The following is a 17,459-nucleotide window of genomic DNA, read 5'->3' as shown; positions in this document are numbered from 1 at the left end:
CTCATTCCCTCTCCAAAAGCCGCATGCCTGGAAGCCCCCTGGAGAAGAGGAGGTTGCCCTTTTCCTGCTAGTGCTGTAGACTTCAGGGGTTGGTTGTTATCTTTGGTTATCTAGCTGTATGAGTGGTGTCGATTCTTCATAAAGCTAGATAACCGAAAGTAAAAATAACCCCATTACACGCCTGAGGAGGATGTGGAGAAGAAAGGAAATTCACCAAGAGGAAGAGGAGGAAAACAAAAAGAAGAAATGAAAGAGAAAGGAAGGAGGAAGATGAAGAAAACGAGAGGAGGAAAAAAGAAAGAACAGAGGAAAAAAAAAAAAACAAAAAAAAAAAACAAAAAAACAAAAAAAAAAAACAAAGACAACTTTTTGAGACTGCAATTAAAACCGAGGTAGGATTTCATTATTTCTTGATTTCAAGACCCGATTTGCCTCCTTTTAAGAAAGCATTTTCTGGTTCTGTCTTGAGCAAAATGAGGATGGTGCCCTTCTTTTCTTTTTCTTTTTTTTTTTTTTGGCTGCTGACTATAATTGAATTAACAAAGTAAAACTTCCCATCAGATTGGGAATTAGGGAAGCCCAGGACCCAACCCGCAGCTTGAGGATGAACTCTCATTGCATAACAGCTCGGGTAGCATCACAGAACCCATAAATCAATACAGATTACCGTGCTGGATTATCTGTTTAATAAAGCAGCAACCGAGCACTGTTTATTAATGGTTGTTTTGCAGATATGAACATTGGATTCTTCTCTCTTCATTTTTTTTTTCCCACACCCCCCCCCCATACTATTTCCAATCTGTTTAGTTTCATTCCCTGACTGAGATAACTTGGTATCTAGATTTGGAAGAGTGATGCAATGATTTGGAAAATGGTTTCTTGCAGCTTTCTTTGTGTTTGTTTCGTTGTTTTCATTCCCTCTTTTTGCACCTCTACCCAAACGCTCCCTTTCTTCTTCCAACCCTCTGCCTATGAGCGTCCCTTTGATCCGCGATTGGGGATTTATTAACAAAAATATCTGTTTAATTTGCCTTGGAAGCAGCATGAGATGAATGGGGGGAACTTGATTTTCTATTCTTTATCCTCTCCAACTGCCAATTCGCACCAATCCTCGCTCCCTTCACTTCTCTTGGCCTCTTCTTATGGAATCCAGGATTTCTGTTTCTTCTGCTTTAGAAGGAGATGGGGGGGGTCAGAGATGTGCACTGGGTGCTCCCCACCCTCTGCTATGGCCAGGTTGCTTAAATGCCACCCGCCCAACCTGGCTGCCCATTTGGACCAATGTCTTGATGCTGCTTTGAAGAACACAGAGCTCTTCAAGAGGGTTTTGATCTCATAACGGTGACACCAAGGTTGGGGGGGGGGGGGGAAGGAGGGGGGGCAAAGCTCTTAATAATAATAATTAAAGAAAAAAAATACATGAGCCAGAGAAGCCAAACTGATTTTGGAAAGGAGTATTTGGAGCGTTGCACCTTGGGAGAGGTGTAGAGAAAGAGCTGGCTTTTGACCCGTGCTGGACCCGCTCGTTTTGCTCTTGCGCTCATCAGGACTTCGTTATTATTATTATTATATTTATTATTATTTATTTACTTTTATTATTTTTTAAAGGGAGAGGGAGCGTGGAAGAAACTGCCCCTGGGACTTTGTGCAGGGGAAGGCTGTAGTTCGGGATGCAGTGTGAGAGACGAGTCACGCTCCTCTGGTGACTTTAATTTAATAAAAGAGACCATTTTCACCTCCTCACCCACAGCCCCTTAATTCAGGCTCACTCGGTGCATGTGCCTCTTCCCTGTACCAATTTCCTTGGGGACATCTTCAGGAAACACCCCCCCTCCTACCATACCCACCCCTCCTGGGTGTGTTGGGTGCTGCTCTCGTCCTGCAGCCTGGTCCTGGAGCAGAGGGACATTTCCATGCGCTCTCATTGTATCCCCTGCTGCTCCTCCAGGCTGCTGGCGCATCCCAGGCTGGGGACACGTGGCAGAGAGTGGAGGGATGAAGGAGCTTTGAAGGCTCCTATGGGCTGTGCCTGAGCGTGGGATGGAGTCGGCCACCTGGCTTTGGTGGCAGCAGGATGTCACCGTGCTGCTGTCCTCTGTGAGGTGCCCGGCGCCACCAGCAGATGTTTGGGTGCGGGTGGGCATTGGGCACAGCCGTGTGTCCTCGTCCAAGCGGCTCACTGGGGACAAGGCAGTGGGCGAGGTGCTTTTATTGCTGGGGAGAAGCCATGTGCCACCCTCCATTGGGCAGCGGATTGGGTCTGGGAAGAGGGGGGAGGGAGGACGGCACCAATCAGGGGCTGGGAGCAGCGTGCCATCATCTTTTGGTTTTCCCAGGTGACCAATCCTGGTGGGCACGGGGCCGAGGCGACGCTGCCATAGGCTGTGGTGCGATGCTGTCACCTGCTCAGCTCTAACAAAGGCAAGGGCAGAGATGGGGCCGGTGACCTGGGATGAGGGCAAAAGCTCTGTGGGGAATTTGGTGACCCACGGGGCAAAGGATGCTCAGTGTCCGACCCGCTCCCTGCTCACCCCTATCCCTGCTGGGTGCAATCCTGCACTCCCAAATGGGAACCAATGCTCGATAGCCCCATTTCTCCACCCCATGGGGCTCAGGATGCTGCCAGCTGCTCTGTATCTTAGCAGAGCTTCTTTACAATCTCATGCCATTGTGGCAGGTGAGCTTAACCTCATCCCCACGCCTGTGGGAGCTGGAATCCTGCAGGCAGCTGTTTTCTACCTTTATTTCTTTCCTCCTATTCCCACTTTGCTCCCAGAGCATGCTGGCAATAGGAGCCCTGTGTGTTGGTGTGACGTTGATCTAAATTGCAGCTTATATGTGGCTGTTCAAGCTCGCTTGGACACTGTGATTTGAGTGGTTCACACTCAGCACTGTCTGCTCACCTCTCCCTTGTGTCCACCTGACTGCTGGAGACATTGATGGGAGGTAGGCTTGCATGTTCTGTATTGAGAGATCAGCCCTCCGTGCCCTTTTCATGCTTGAAGCAGTGCAGTTGGAGCAAAGAGAGGAGTAGAGGAGATATTAATTAATCGATGGGTCAGGGACTGATTGAGAAGAACCGACCTGTACAAATGCAGCTATTGACAAACAGTGATTTTTCACTCGGCGCCTCATTTTCACCTTGAAATATCCTAGGGATGAACCTGAGGTTGACTTGCTTTTGCTTTAAATAAATGGCTGAAGCCTTCCGAGGTCTCCAGCCCTCATCATCCTCACTGTGACCCATGGGCCGGGGAGGTGGAGAATAGTGCAGTCGCAAAGAAACCGTACGTGTGTGTGTGCCTGAATGTAGGAATATCTATGTTTCGAACCCCAAATAATTGCAGCAGGGTTGCAGTTGCTGATGGATGGATTCTGGTGATGCTCATGAGGGAGCAGTGGGGTTTTTTGGGGTCTGCGCCTCATCCTGTTCCCAAGGCAATGCTGTTAGGGGTGTCAGGTCTGCGTGGGTCTGCTCCTCATTGTCCTGGGGTTGTGTCTTTGTGCTGGGAGCAGCCGTTCCTCTCCAAATCATCAGGACTCCCAAGCCTTGAGGGTTTCCAAGGGTGTGATTTTCACACTGGGATTACAACAAAGCATCTCAGCGGGTGCTCTGAGTTCCTGGAGGAACCGAATCGGGCCCTGTTGAATTTTGGCAGTGGGAACATCATCCTGGGGCTGTGCTCTGCGTGAACTGTGTGCCCCTGATCTCTGTCCCCGTTGCAAATCTGGGACTTTGCACTGCTCTGCAATGAATCTTGCCATGCCCTGCATCAGCACTGGGCATCCCAGAGTGACATTTTCCCCTACAGCCCCCCCACCCCCCAAAAAAAAAGCAAAAGCAATGAGGGTCTTTCTCCAATCCGACCCCCTCAGCAAGCCAATGTGGCACATGGCATCCACCAAATGGGAGTCGACGGGTGCCCTGGGGGGACAGCTGATGGCATTTCCCTCAGCAATGGCTGGGAGGAAAATGCTGAGCTAGGCACTGGTGGGGCTGGGTTGGTCGCTGTGATGCTCTGAGGGTGATTGGATGTGAAAGCAGAGCTGCTGGCAGCTTCCCTGCTCCCCGTGCTGAGGAGGTTTGGCTGGCCTGGGACAATGTGACGGCACTGCCATCGAGACAGGGGCCTTAAAAATAGTCCTAGAGCCACGTTCTGATTGCCCTGCAGGGTTTTTAGGGATGGAGATAGTGCCAGCTCTGCTCTCTGCCTTCTCTAGAATGCAATGAAAAAGGGATGGCTGCTGGCCGGGGGGCTCAAGAGCAGGCAAGCATCTACAAAGCAGTGCTGTCATGGTGGGTTTTGCTGGAAAAGATGGGAAATGTGTTGAGAGCTGAATCACAGACAGCGGATCGCTGAGGTCTGTGAGGGTGGCAGCAGCTCCTGGCTGAACTGTGCTCCCATCAGCGGTCTTGTGCCGGTGTGACATGAGGATTTGCCCTGCTGCTGCTGAGAGCCAACGCTCGTGGCTACGATGCTGAGCTGTGTAATCCCTAAGCTGTGGCTCTGACAGACCTAGGAGGTGTAAAAATCATTCTAATTCCACTTCCAGGGCTTTTGGTGTCACCGGGGCAGGGGCAGAGGGGGCAGTGCCAAGTGTGTGTGAGCTCGGTCTTAAATCCCTGCACCTAGATCTCGGGGGGGAAATGTGATTAATAAGTGCTGGGGGTGAGCATGGGTTTGTGTGACGTGGGCAATGCCCATCTCAAAATTGTTTTGTTTGGAGGAAAAAAAATAGAAAAACAAGTATTATGTATCTGTCCTTGGATCCATTTTGTTCCCTTTGAAAGGCTCTGTGTGGGTAACAGGGATTAGATGAGGGACTGCAGGACTGTGATCCCCTTTTGGAGGCACTGAGTGCTCCCTGGGAAGGAGGAAGAGCTTCCATTGAGGTGTTAACTTCGTTCCAGCCCTTCCTCCTGCTCTGCTTTTCAGTCAGTGTCAGAGGGAGGGAAGTGCCCCATACCCTACAATTAGGGCTGGTGGGTTCTGTGTGGGTTCCTCAGCCCCAAGCTGGTTTTGTAGCCTCCTGAGCCCCTGACCACCATGAGCTGGGCTGTCTTCATCTCCCACGAACGAGCTGAAAGGGGAAAAATAAAAGGAATTGTGTCTTTGGATGGCCTGGAAGTGCTCTCTGGAGATGCATATGGAGTTGATGGAGAAGGAGTGGGGAAATGGGTATGTTATTCTGGCTGATGAAGGCTATCAGGGATGGAGTTGGCTTGGAAGCTTGTGTTGATGCCGTGCAGAGCTGTTGGTGTCCAGGGACTTGCAGGTGCTGCAGGGGGTGAATGGGCCACTGATGGCTGCGGGTTCTGCACAAACTCTGGGGAGTTTGCTCCCTTCCTCTGCTTTGGTTTAAGCTTTGACCAACCGAAGCCCAGAGAAACCTGCTCCTCATGAAAACATACATGTATCTATAATATAAAATCTCAAGGCCATTCCACTCCTGAGGAGCTGGATGCTTTCTGGAGCACGCACTGCTCACGGCCACAGAACCCACGGCTTCAAGGCTCTCTGCTTTGCGGGTTGCCATGGAAAACCAGGATTATTCAGCTTGTGTATGGGCAGAGGAGGCCAACACCATCATTTTGAACGTGCACCGTGCTGGCCCTGGTGGGAGCCTCGGCGTCCTCCGTGCTCTCCTCCTGCAGCCCCAGCCCCTTGGCTGGGCTCTTATCTCCAATAATCCTCCCATAAGAGGGCTTTCTGCTTGTTATGACACCCAGTGAAAGCGTGGGAGAAAGATCCTTTCTTCACCCTTGTCCTCCGCAGCCAGCCACTAGCCTGAATGGGAGGCTTTTTTGTGTCCCTGTGTGCCTGACTAATTGAGCTGAAGGACTTGCGTCTGGAAGGGCTTGAAAGGGACTTTTGTTGCTGCTGCAGAGTTTGTGGAAGGCGAATGAGCGCTGCTTTCTTAAGGGATGCGGGTCCTGGGCAAATTTGACTCTCGAGTGCTCACGCCTCTGAGGTCTTTGGGAAAATTAGGGGGGGGGGGGGGGGGGAGGGGGGGGGGGGGTTGTTTGCTTTTTTACTTTTTTGCTTTTTTTTTTTTTTTTTCTTGCTGAATAATGGAGCCTGGCCCCCAAATGCTTTGTGAGCCGGCTTTAAAACAAGGCTGAGAAAACACTGAGATGAGAAAATCATGGTTTAAAAATAACCGTGCTGCCTCCTGCGTCCTCAGGGCTGGCACTCGAAGCACAAATCCCCTGCAGGACCTCAGGAAGAATTGAGGTTCTACCATCCAACAGCACTTCCCAGCCTTGTGCTGCCCCGTGACGCTGGGAGCTGATGGGCACTGAGTGCCCCCAGCACTGCCCACACCCCTCTGTTTGCTGCTGCAAAATCCTCCTTCCCCTTTTTTTGCCTTTGCTGCGATGGAAGAGGTGGGAAGTTGTGGTTTGTGCTATGGGTGCTTTCCTTAGGGCACAGATTTGTCCCATCAGAGCTGTTTGTGCGCTGTTTGGGGTGCAAAAGCACTTGGCGTCGCTCCGTGCGTGGTGCTTCCAATGTGCCCTTGTTCATTTCTCATGACATCCTCATCCAGGATGGGCAAAAACTGGGGATGTACTCCAGAATGCAGCTGGGCTTTCTGACAGCAGCCATTGGTGCAACTGGGGGAGGATGCTCGGCCGCCCTGTGTCACCCCAGCCACGTTTCCCTACACAGTGCACCTTCCAGGCATTTTCTTGATGCTGCTGGAGACGGTGAGGAGTAAAAATGTTGACAGAGCTGGAAAATCCAAGTGAGGACCAAGGCCTTGCATCCCCTGGTGGCGCCCATCCCAAAGCCATTCCACCTTTCCTCTCCCCCTGACCTCCAACTTCTGCAAACAGTGGTTTCTCTTAACACCTCAGTGTAAAAATTCTTCGCTTTCCTTCTCTTTATCAGTTTTCCTTTTTTTTTTTTACCTCCCCAACCATATCATTCCCTAAGCTGCCAGACCGCACTCCTATAAACGTGGATAAACATGTTCATTTTGCCTGTGGGGTTCTGGCACAAAGCAGCTGTAAGCATTTTTGGAAGCTGACTTCCAATGGGGTAGGAGGGAGGCTGCATGTGTTGGCATTTCCATGCCCCAAAGCTCTGCTTTGTGCCTCTGGGCAGCCAAAATGATCTCCTCAGGGCCGAAGAGGTGATGAGAAACAGAGCAAAGGCGGGGTGAGGCAAATGGGAATGGCTTTTAAGGCGTCAAATGGGATGGAGAAGGAGGAGGGTGGAAAAGCAGGAGTTCCTTTAATAATAACGATATTAATAATAATGGTGAAAATGATTAAAAATGGTTAATAACACTTTATTCATGTCGCTCAGTGGGGGGAGGTTTGATAAAGCCGAGTGATTTCCACGCTGTGCTAAAAAGCATCAACTCTCCTTTCAGCCACCTCCGCTCCTCCTTTGCGGCGGCGCTGGGGATACCATTGACTCCAGGTACGTGCAAAATCCCACCCTGTTATCACCTCTCCTAAATGACAATTTACACACGATCTGTGCAATCCTAAGGAAGCATCTGCAGCATCTTCCTGAGGAGGTTTGCTTTCTCAGCTCCGTAATGACGCTGCACCTCAGTCATTAGCGATAAGCGGCTGTTGGCACCGGGATGGTTGCACCCACCAACCTCCCACCCCGTGTGTGCATTTAGTTCATGAAAAATCAATATGGGAAAGCATGGTAAGAATGAAAATCTCCCATTTCCAGCTTTCTGGAATCGCTTCTGTACTCGGAAATGGAAAGCAACTGGAGGTGCACTCAGCAGCAGAGCATGGCTGGGAGATCCTCAGCTAGAGGACAGAGGGTAAACACAGAAACCCACACTGCAGTTTTATTTTTATTCCTCCCTCATCCTTATTTTGGTAAGGAGGGGTCAATTAGTCTATTTCTTTATATTTTTTCCCTTGAGGCTTGCAGAAAGGCTCGACATTTTAGCTTGCAAAGCGGCCTGGGATCAGGTGTAAGACGTAAAGAAAGCACGCATTCCAATGCACGGAAACGCAATATTATTAATGCTAATCAATAAGAGCGTGGCTATTAATGACTGAGCCATAAGCTGTGCATGCACCTCACCTCCCTGCAGCAGGCACACAGCTCTGCCCTGGGGTTTTTTGCTTCGAGCCCAGCATGGCCTTGGTGTGCTTGGATCATCCCAGGCGCATTGCAGCACCGCTGCATCGTGGCCACGGTTTCCCATGTGCTCCGTCCCTCCCAGGTGATGCCACCATGAGAAACGCTGTCAGTTTTTCTTTTATTTACTGCTTTTATTCCCTTGATACCAAAAAAAAAAAAAAAAAAAAAAAAAAAAAAAAAAGAGAGAAGGCTGAGATTTCAGCAACGTCATATTTTTGCTACGGTGGCTCTGCACCCTCCTGGATGCCCATGTTCAAACCTTGGAGGGTGCCATCACCCTTTGCCCATGCACCACAATGACGTATTTCTCATCTGTTTGATAGCAGCCTGCTGGGTTTTTTCCCCCTCCCTTTCCTTTTTTTTTTTCTTCTTCTTTTTCCTTTTTCCTCCCTCCATTTCTGCGTTTCAGCCTTTGTCTCATCTCCCACCGGCGCCTAACGAAGGGGCAGCCACTCCCACGCCAATGGAGTTTTTGTTGTTCTTGTTTTCCTGGTGCTTTGTTCCCCTTCCCACCCTCCCCGTGGCCCTCATCCCACGCTTATGGGGATCCCAGTAAGGGCACGGGGTTGGGGTGCCTGGGAAGGGACGGAGGAGCACAAAGCCCGAGCGCGATGAGGGCTCTTGTTGTCATGGTTGTGTGCGAAAGAGTTAACCCATTAGCAATTCTGAGCCCTTCTTCCGATAGTTAAACCTGATTTGCATGCATTTGCATAATGAATGTCATTTGCATTCCTGGAGGTTGGCTACTTCTGTGGGAAAAGTCAAAGCGGGATTGCAGGGAGGGTGAAAAAGGAGGGGGTGGGGGGGGGGGGAGAAGGGAGGGGGGTCGGTGAAGAAAGGAGGGAAGATTTCCCTGCGCCCCACGCGTCTCCCTGCCCCCTCCTCTGTCCTTGCCCAAACGTTGCACACGTCTTTCCCTTTTCCCCCCATTTATTTTTCCCCCCTCGATGCCTTCCTGCCTCTCCCTGCCATAGGATAAAGCCGGAACATAAAGCCAAGGGCGGATGGGCCGCGTCGAGGCGAGCGCATCCTTCCCGCTCACCCCCCCCCCCTCTGTTCCCCTCCTTTAATTTCCCCCTTCTAATTCCATCTTGGCTCTTGTTCCCTGCACCCTTGTACGCAGGGGGCTGCGGCCCTCTCCCTCCCCTCTCCGTGGGTGCATGCATGCTGGAACAGTAGCAGAAAGGGAAAAAAAAGGTGTGAGCCACCATTTTAGGCAGCCAACATAAAATGGCCGATGCTCGCTTGTGGCTGCAGCCACCCCACCTCTCTGCCTGCGGTTCCATATCCCACCCATGCCCCCACGTCCCACGATGGCCCCACACCCCACTCGTGCCCCCTGTGCTCACCCTAGCCTTGCTCACCCACATTTGCCCTTTCCCACCCATGGTGTTCACTCCAGCATCACCCCCAGATCCTCTCCTTTGGATTCATTCCCCATTTCTTCGGCGGGTGTAAAACCAACGTGAGCGTCCAGTCCTTTCTACAACATGTTTTGGGGTGGTCGTTAAAATTTGCTCTGTGTCATGGGGGATATTTTCACTCACATTTTGCCAAATGATCTTGCAGTGGCTCCAGCCCACATTTGTATTCTCATGTATTGCAGAAATACTAACGAAGCAGCTGTTTGATTATTTTTTTTCCCCCTTTTCTTGGATTAATTGAGAATGTTTTGTGGCTGTTTAAAGATTGGGGGGGGAATAATATCGGTGTGAAACACAACCAAGAACATCCTTGCACTGTACGTGGCCCATAGGGCCTCACGTGCCCAATGGAAGATTTGCAGGGACAGAAATGACAGCATGAGGTCGGACAGGAGCAGGAATATCACCTGATCTGCTGGGAGCTTCTTGATGGACAGATTTTGTCCTGATGCTTGAGGTTTTTATTTTGGGGTGCTTTCTCCGCAGAGCCCATTGTGGGTGGCTGCTAGTTTGGTGGTGATCTCGACACTCCATGAGGTTGCGTTGGTGCTTCCTGATGTCTCCCCATCTATCCATCACCAAGAGAGCAAGAAACCTGAAGGTCTGAATGTGTGGAATGAGCTGAACCCCAAATCTCTTTTTTTTTCCCATCGGGTTGGAGCATGAACTCCATCACCCCATGCCCATTTTGGGGCTGAGGCCGCCATCCTCATGCAGACATTGATCCCTTGGAGGTGACCCAGCACCTCCAGCCCCGCGCGTGCAGGAATGGGCACTCATTCCCTAACACCCACAAAAATGCATTAAGGCTCTTAGCTGCTCAGCTGAGCTGGAGCCGCTCAGCTGATTTCTCACTGCTCAGACTGGGGGGGGGGAGGAGGGAGATGGATTTTTGTGCCTTTTTCTCGCTTTTTATGCTGAGATGCAGTCAAGGAGTGGACGTGGGCTGGGGGATGGAGCTTTGGCTTCGCTGCTCTGTGTTGCTGAGCCTCCATCCTTGGCTTATTGCTTCCTTTCCACTGCTCGCTCCTCTTGGTTTCTGTGCTGTTATCAATGATTTATGGGACTGAAGGGCAAGAGAAAAGGATCTTTCTTTGGCCCCAGTGTCTTCCCCTATTAAACATGCCAAGTAAATTTGGCACTGGGCGCTTAAATCTATGAGTAGCCCATGAATTGCCATGGGTGAAGCAAGGTTTATGTGGAGAGGAAATACACAAGGCAAATCACTACGTAAAAAACAGATCTGTGCTGGCAACCCAGGACAGAACAGAGCAGTGGGGTGGGGAAAGTAGCATGTGGTCCTACTGAGCTGCAGGGCTGCCTTGGATGGCTATGCCACAGCACTAAGCATCCCCAGATCTGCACAAACTTTGGGTCTTGGGGCTGGGCTTGAGGTTTTTCAGCAGCTCTGGTGACAGAGGGAAGCCTGGGGACCACGGCTCCTCACGAGGCAGGTGAAAAAAAGGGGTTCTTTTGAATGGAATTTATAGCATTTGGCTCTGCCTTGTAACTCCTGGGCTGGATGTCCATGGAGATGAGGGATGTTGGGTGAATTCTGTGGCCATCATCATCTGTAGTGCAGCTGGGGGGCACTGGGGCTGACATTTATCCTTCTCTCATTCCCTTTTCTCTTTCTCTCCACTAGCGCAGAGAGTAGCTTCTCCTGCTGTGATGCTCCACGCTTTTCCTGGCCAGCCAAGAGTAATGCTTGAGTCTTGAGGGAAGTTCATTCAGAATTGCCTGGTAAGAGCCTAATTTTCATGGCTATCCATAAACCCAAGCTCCTTGGACTGAGTAGACTCCAGCACCTGCCCCATGGGCACAAGGACTAGGCTACAGGGAGCATGGTGTTGCTGCTCACCATGCACTGCACAGCTTCTCATACCCCTGTGGTTTTTTTTCCATGGTCTCTAGTTGCTGTTTTATTCACTCCCAATCCTCCAAGCCCACAGGCAGCATCCTTTGAGGCGCTTATTTGCTGGTAAATCTGGGGAAGAGGGGAAGGAGCTGCTGTTGCTTGTGGTTTTCAACTTTGATCATATCTCGCTATTGCATGAACACAGGAGTGGAGGCTGGAAAGGAAAACCACAACCACAGCAGAGCCTGGATATGGGAAGCTGCTAGCAGGACCCATCTTGAGGACGGTCGCTGTGTGTGCCTTCCTCCATCCTCCTCCTCCTCCCAGCAGCTGGTGACGTGGAGCAGCACAGAGCAAGCCTGGCATTGGGCTGTAAGGACAGCAGGAGCACTTCAGGGATGGGACACAGCACCATGCCACACTGGTGAGACTGGGGGGCACCGTGGGGGGGGGGGGGGGGGGCACAGGTGAGGTGCTGGGTCTGCGGATGGGACGGGGCATTTATTAACGTGGCGCAGCTGAAACGGGTGCTCTGCCAGTGGTCAAGGCTGCTCCACAAACTGAGCATTGTTTCCCAGTTAGGTTCAGCGCATTTTCCCCGCTCCCCCCCTCCCTTCCCCTTTCCTCTCCTCTCGCCTTCGCACAAAGATGCCATTGTGCTGGGAGCTCGGTGATGGCAGCGTTGTTATTGGGTTCAAAAAAAAAAAAAAAAGAAAAAAAAAAAAAAAAGAGAGAGAGAGAAAAGAAAGAAGTGGGGAGGGGGGACCCAACAAGGTGAAGAGGTTTAAATCAGCTTAGCCCAAATGCCAATTAAAAACCAAAGAGGATTAGGCTTGTGATCAGCAGAATAGACCATCATTGTGCCCAGCTGAGGGTCCCCGCTCTGGCAGTGCAGGGTCCAGCTCTCCAAGCAATGTGGCCAGGGTGTGGGCAGCAAAAGCACTGGGGTTCCTGGTGGGAGCACCTTTCCTTCCGTGTGTTTTTGCTTTGTTTGAATTGCATGCAGGCAATTCAAACCACGGTTTGAGCTCAGCTGAACAAGGAGAGCTCTTGGTCTCTCTGTCAAGGTCTCCCTGGTCTTCCTTAAATTGCTTTTGGGCTGGGTTGGGTGCCGTCGTGCTGTCCTCATAGGAGCAAGAGGGCAGCATTCTGACCTCTGCTCCTGACAGTGCGCATCGCCCTCAGTCCTGGGGGTGATGGAAACACCAGGAGCATCACATGAGCTGTCCTGCAGCCGGAGAGTCACAGAATCACCTGAGCTGGCAAGAGCTTGGAGCTGAAACGCATCCATGAACCTGACCTACTGCATTCCATCCTTGTCATGTCCCCTCATACCACGAGGCTTCACCCATTTGCTCCACGGCCTGCTGTTCTGTTTGGTTCAGTGCTCCTGTGCCATCCTCCAGCTTGGAGGAACTGAGCTCTCCAAAGGTGTGCGGTGATGCCCGTGGGGAGCCCATGGTCCTGGTTGTACCCTGGGGTGGGTGAGGTGGTGGTGTGTGCTCTGCCCTGCTCTGAGCATCTCTCCCGAGGCACTTCTGCTCTGGCCAACGCACTTCTTGCAGTGCTACAGCTGTTCTGATGAGGGGCTTCACCTTGCAGGATGTGGCTGTAGGATGAGGATTGCTCAGCCACCAACTTGCTCCCTGTCCTCAGTACGGTGCTGGGATGGCATACATTCCTGCTCCTGGGTTTCAGCTATTTAGCTCCAGCATCTCTTTTGCATGGGTGCAGCCTAGACCCTTCTTTTTCAGACTGATGCTGTGTATAGGCTGGGGCACTCAGGGACTGAGAGCCCATCGGACCATGTCCCATAGGGATCTTTCCCTATGAAAAATTTCCCTACATGAAAGCCCATTGGAGAAGCTGTGCTGAACTGTGGAGGCCCCAGCAACGAACGCAAAACACTCCAGGTCTCGAGCCATAGTGAGGAAACAGGAGGGAAAAAAATGGCCTTTTTTTATGACTTAGGAGAACCTGGGCACCTGAAATATCAGCAGAGGGAGCACAGTCACAGGGTGCAGAGCACGGGCAGTGGGTGCAGGAGGCGTGGATGCTGCTGGTGGGAAGGTGGGGACGGCAAAGGGGCTTTCTCCCCCCACGCATCTCCCAAACACGACTCCCAAGGGTGCTGCATCCTTTCGACCCAGGGATGCTGATGGGCTCCCAGCGAGCCCAGAGGCTGTGGGATCGAGGAGAGGGGACCAGCCCCATCCCTTTTTGTCACCGCCGTGTAATTTATGATATGAGAGAGGACCATTGTCTGGACCCATCCTGTATTTTTTCCGAGGGCTTTGCCTCTCTTCCCAGCCCCCCGCTGTGCCGCCACTACTGTACCGTTGCTATGGGACGAGCTCCCTGCGCCGCCGCTATGCGAGCAGAACCAGGGAGGGCTGAACGCTGCGCCTGGACCCATCTGGAGCCCCGAGCCCCTCTGCCGGCAGCATCGCAGCCCCGCTGACGTGCCCAGAGCCTGGGAATGGGGCTTTCAGCCCTTCCAAGTTCACGGCCACCGGAGGCATTCAGCTGCCGGGGGGGCAGTGGGAGCAGGGCCGTTTGGCTCCATTCTCCCTTCCCCTCCGCCTTTCAGTGGCGCGATGTCCTCGCCGCATACAGATCCCCCATCCCTTTCTCCTCCTGACAAGTGCGCACATAAATAAATTACCCCCACCGGGCGAGTGTGGAACAATCTGTCCCCTAAATTCTATTCATCGCCAGACAGGACCCATTATTCCCCCGATTAAAGCCGCTGGAGTAGCTTGCAAGGGTTACAGTTACTCTGTCAAACTGTAAATAAGACACTAAAAATAAAGGGTGCTGGTGAGAGAGGGAGAGAGAGGGGGGAAAGGGAAGCCAGACTAATGCCTGCTGCTAGGGAAACCGAATGAATCCCTAATGATGCCTGTGTACAAACAGCAAATAATGAAGGAAAAGTGACAAACGGACCTCAGCCGCGCTTTGGGATGCAGAATGCTCCGTGTCACCCCGCTCCCATAGGGCCTGCAAAGGGGTGGTGGGGATCCAGACCTTGCTTTGCTTATGCAGGGGTGCAGGTCTTGCCGACGTGCTGATTTTAGGGATGCTGTCTCCTCCGGAGTCTGGCACAGGGGAGCATCCATCAGCTGTGCCCGTGGAGCAGAGAGTTGTGGGGTGTCCCCCAATGGGCTGAGCTGATCCCAAGCACTTTGCTTTGCCCCCTTGCCTGTGATGGATTGCAGTGGGGGAGCACCCAGCCTTAGAAAGCCCTTTTGGATGCAATCCATTTCTCCTCTTGCAGTTTCCTTGCCAGCTAGAAAAAGTACAGTTGTTCACTTCTCCTCTTGTCCCATAAAGCCCACAACCAGAGGCCAAAGCCCACAGGCAATGTGCTCACATGGGGTTTTGCCTCAATTCCAAAGGGGCAAAGACAGAAGGGGTTTATTTCAGGTCCATCTCAGAGCATTGTCATTGCTGCCAGTCTTATGAACTGGGAAAAGTCATCAGGCTGAGGCTGCCCATGAGTACTGACATGGATCCTTGCTCGGGAAGGCTTGAAAAACCTGCAGCAAGGAGAGGCAAGGAGTGGGGCATCTCCAAATGGTGTCGATGCTCGTCTGGAGGAAATGGAGCCCAGGAAGGGGACCTGGAGAAGATGTCCTGGGTGGGAAGTGCTGCAGTTTGCCTTCCTGCAGCAGAGCCATAAGTTGGGGGTCCACAGATGCTCACAGTCCCTCCCGAAGCATTGCTCACACCAATATTGTTCACCAGCCAGGCCAAGCTGGGGCTGAGCAGCTTTCCTTCCACCTCAAGGTGATGAAAAAAAAAAATAATAATAATAACAAAACACACAAAAAAAGAAGAAACAAAAACTCCTTTTCACCCACTTTTTGGCTGTGAAGCCACATGGCTCCAAGCAGAGCAATCCTGTGTGCTCCCCCTGGCCTGCTCCTCCTAACCCTAACCCTTACCTTTACCCTATCCTTGCTGGTGACCCTGCTGGGGATGCAGTCCTCACATAACACTTGAGGCTGTGCTGCTGCTCCCTATGGAGATGTAGCACCTGCAGGGCTGGGTGCAAGCAGAGATCCCCAAGTTCCCCACTCCAGCTGGGTAAAGATTGAGAGCAATTTAGGAAAAACACACTTAGTGTCGTTTTATCCTTGGCTTTCATTTATTAATGGGAGGAGGGATTCTCCTCTGAGGCTGCAGAAGATGTGGAAAATCAGGCAGACCCTTGGCATTCGCTCTCCTCATTTCGACGCAAAGCAGTTTCGTGTCTGCCCACCCCTCTCTTTTCATGAACTTTTCCCCAGATCATCCAAGTGAGTGAATTCCCACCTATGGACACCATCTAGATATACCAAGTCAGTGTAAAAGCTGCTTAGGAGCTTGTAAGAGCTGCAGCCGACCCCTTCTATGGTCAAGGATTGGGATGAGGTGCACCTTTGACTGAACCCTCAGTTCCAGGCTGTGAAGGTGTTTGCCAGCATAGCAGACACGCAGAGCACACGCAGTAACAGCCAGGTAGCTTGAGTGGCTGAATCATCATGACCTCCTTTTAAAGTCCATTTAAATGCTTCCCCGCAGGCTCGTATAGGGCTGTTCAGGGCTTCATTTGAATAAATAAGTGCAGAGGTACAGGAGGAGCATCCCCACCACCCCCTGGAAGCCCCCAGCACCAGTAATGGCACCAGAAAGCAGGCAAGCTGGGAAGGAGCTCCATGCTATATATTCCATAAAGTAGAGTAATTAAGTATTGCTAGTTTTGATGACTTCAAACAGAGCGACTCCGGGAAATAAGCCCCTTCTTTATAATTGGTGGGATTTCCTCCGCATCAAATGGGGAGATTGATTCTTTAATCTGCTCACATGCTTTTGATTTGGTCTCTCAGCCGCTTGTACCAACTGCTTCCACTCCCTGCTCTTGCTGATAAAACCTTACAAAAGGAGATTTTGGGAAGGCGTGACCCGAGCTGAGGTCTGGGATTTTTTGTTCTGTGTGGCTGTTTTGTGTGTTCTTAAGTTGCTTGAAATGATGGAAGCGATGAAAAACAAAACGCCCATTAAACGTCCGCCTTAAGTTGGATGCTGGCTGCTGAGTTGCTGCTGCTCTGCAGTGCCTTGCTCAGTCTTTGCATGCTCTGAGCACCTCCGAAACGGACGCACTGCAGAGCAGGAACACAGGGATGGGTGCAGCATCACCTTGGCTTGGCCCCTTGCGAGCAGCAATGTCGAGCACAGGTCATGCAATTAGGGAGCGGTGAGCATGTAACTGTGCAATTATGCAAATGGGGACCAAAATCACTGTTTTCAGCAGAAATGCCTGAAGATGAAGGCAAGGAGCTCTGTGCAGCCTTGATTTAAGCAGAGACTTCCAGCATGACCCCATGGGGATGAGCAGGGAGAGGGTGGCACCGCGGCCAGAACAAAGCCTGAATGGTGGCGCCCATATTTACAGCTGTACTCTTCCCATTCCAGGTGGAGAACACGAAGCTGGAAGCTGGAAGAGGGAAAAAATCAACAGCAGCAGAAGAAAAGAAAGGAAACGAAAGTCTCCAAACTCAGGAAATCCGTGTTAATTGCTTACAAATGTCTCCATCTCAAAAATTATCCAATTGATGTTGTCGTGCTTTTTTTTTGACAGCCTGTCTGTTATATATATTTTTTAAATATTCATGCACCGAAATCTAATTACTAGGCAAATTTAATGATAATGAAATGAAGGCACTTTAGCAGAAAGCACGGGGCCTTGTTAATATTTTCTCAATCTCTGTCTTGTTCGTGTTTTTAAAGCATTTTTTTTGTTTGTTTTCACCACCGCCTCTCTTGCAGTAAAAAAGAATTGCCAAAAATAAAACTCGGATTGCTGGAAATGTTTGTGGTGCCTCTTTTTATAAGGATGGGGAATTTGTGAGGTGATTAAAGGTGTTGGACAAAAAAAATATATACATAAAAATCAAGTGAGCCAAACATAATTGGGGAAGGCAGATGAAGTATTGCTGTTAGGGAGTGTTAAGGGGATGGGTGGATGGAGGGATGGATGGATGGATGGAGGGACGGACGGACGGATGGATG

The 17,459-nt window shown here is 51.1% G+C and overlaps 1 long non-coding RNA gene across 6 annotated transcripts; it reads left to right on the top strand.

Annotated features, from left to right (window-relative positions):
- Positions 1-335: 335 nt before the first annotated feature.
- On the top strand, positions 336-17,218 carry LOC122192630. Of its 6 annotated transcripts, none has more exons than XR_006182656.1 (7): positions 336-392; positions 7,381-7,430; positions 10,034-10,148; positions 11,193-11,290; positions 11,462-11,528; positions 11,611-11,829; positions 16,863-17,218. It is a non-coding gene; the product is annotated as an uncharacterized LOC122192630 (long non-coding RNA). The 6 variants fall into 6 exon arrangements; XR_006182657.1 differs by lacking the exon at positions 336-392 and adding an exon at positions 6,088-6,747; XR_006182659.1 differs by lacking the exon at positions 10,034-10,148.
- The last annotated feature ends 241 nt before the right edge of the window (positions 17,219-17,459 follow it).

The sequence above is a fragment of the Lagopus leucura genome, unplaced genomic scaffold (assembly GCF_019238085.1).
Source record: "Lagopus leucura isolate 7727_CA_CO unplaced genomic scaffold, USGS_WTPT01 236-9_obj-0_obj, whole genome shotgun sequence".
Lineage (NCBI taxonomy): Eukaryota > Metazoa > Chordata > Aves > Galliformes > Phasianidae > Lagopus > Lagopus leucura.
Note: the sequence above shows the minus strand (reverse complement) of the source record. Positions and strands in the feature narration are given on the sequence as shown.